We start from the raw sequence: 1,418 nt of genomic DNA, 5'->3' as shown, positions 1-1,418 counted from the left end.
GGATTTTGTAAAGAATATTTTTTCAAGGACCAACAGAAGTTTGGATTTTTTAAAGAATATTTTTTCAAGGACCAACAGAAACGTGGATTTTGTAAAGAGTATTTTTCAAGGACCAACAAAAGCGTGGATTTTTTAAAGAATATTTTTTCAAAGACAAACAAAAACGTGGATTTTTTAAGGAATATTTTTTCAAGGAGCAACAAAAGCGTGGTTTTTTTTTAAGAATATTTTTCAAGGACCAACAGAAATGTGGATTTTGTAACGAATATTTTTTCAAGGCGTGGATTTTGTAAAGATTTTTTTTTTCAAGGACCAACAGAAGTTTGGATTTTGTAACGAATATTTTTTCAAGGACCAACAGAAGCGTGGATTTTCTAAAGAATTTTTTTTCAAGCACCAACAGTAGTATGGATTTTCTAAAGAATATTTTTTCAAGGACCAACAAATGCGTGGATTTTGTAAAGAATATTTTTTCAAGGACCAACAGAAGCGTGGATTTTTTAAATAATGTTTTTTCAAGGACCAAGAGAAGCGTTGATTTTGTAAAGAATATTTTTTCAAGTCGTGGATTTTGTAAAGATTTTTTTTTCAAGGACCAACAGAAGTTTGGATTTTGTAAAGAATATTTTTTCAAGGCGTGGATTTTGTAAAGAATTTTTTTTTCAAGGACCAACAGAAGTGTGGATTTTTTAAAGAATATTTTTTCAAGGACCAACAGAAGCGTGGATTTTTAAAGAATATTTTTGAAAAGGACCAACAGAAGCGTGGATTTTTAAAGAATATTTTTGAAAAGGACCAACAGAAGCGTGGATTTTTAAGGAATATTTTTGAAAAGGACCAACAAAAGCGTGGATTTTTAAAGAATATTTTTTCAAGGACCAACAAAAGCGTGGATTTTTTAAAGAATATTTTTTCAAGGACCAACAAAAGCGTGGATTTTTTAAAGAATATTTTTTCAAGGACCAACAAAAGCGTGGATTTTTTAAAGAATATTTTTTCAAGGCGTGGATTTTTTAAAGAATGTTTTTTAAAGGACCAACAAAAGCGTGGATTTTTTAAAGAATATTTTTTCAAGGACCAACAAATGCGTGGATTTTGTAAAGAATATTTTTTCAAGGACCAACAAATGCGTGGATTTTGTAAAGAATATTTTTTCAAGGCGTGGATTTTTTAAAGAATGATTTTTTAAGGACCAACAAAGAATATTAAAAGAATATTTTTTTCAAGGACCAACAGAAGTGTGGATTTTGTAACGAATATTTTTTCAAGGACCAACAAAAGCGTGGATTTTCTAAAGAATTTTTTTTCAAGCACCAACAGAAGTATGGTTTTTGTAAAGAATATTTTTTCAAGGACCAACAAATGCGTGGATTTTGTAAAGAATATTTTTTCAAGGACCACCAATGAACGTGGATTTT

The sequence above is a fragment of the Musca domestica genome, unplaced genomic scaffold, assembly GCF_030504385.1.
Source record: "Musca domestica strain aabys unplaced genomic scaffold, Musca_domestica.polishedcontigs.V.1.1 26, whole genome shotgun sequence".
In the NCBI taxonomy this organism is placed as follows: domain Eukaryota; kingdom Metazoa; phylum Arthropoda; class Insecta; order Diptera; family Muscidae; genus Musca; species Musca domestica.
This window is presented reverse-complemented; position numbering follows the sequence as displayed.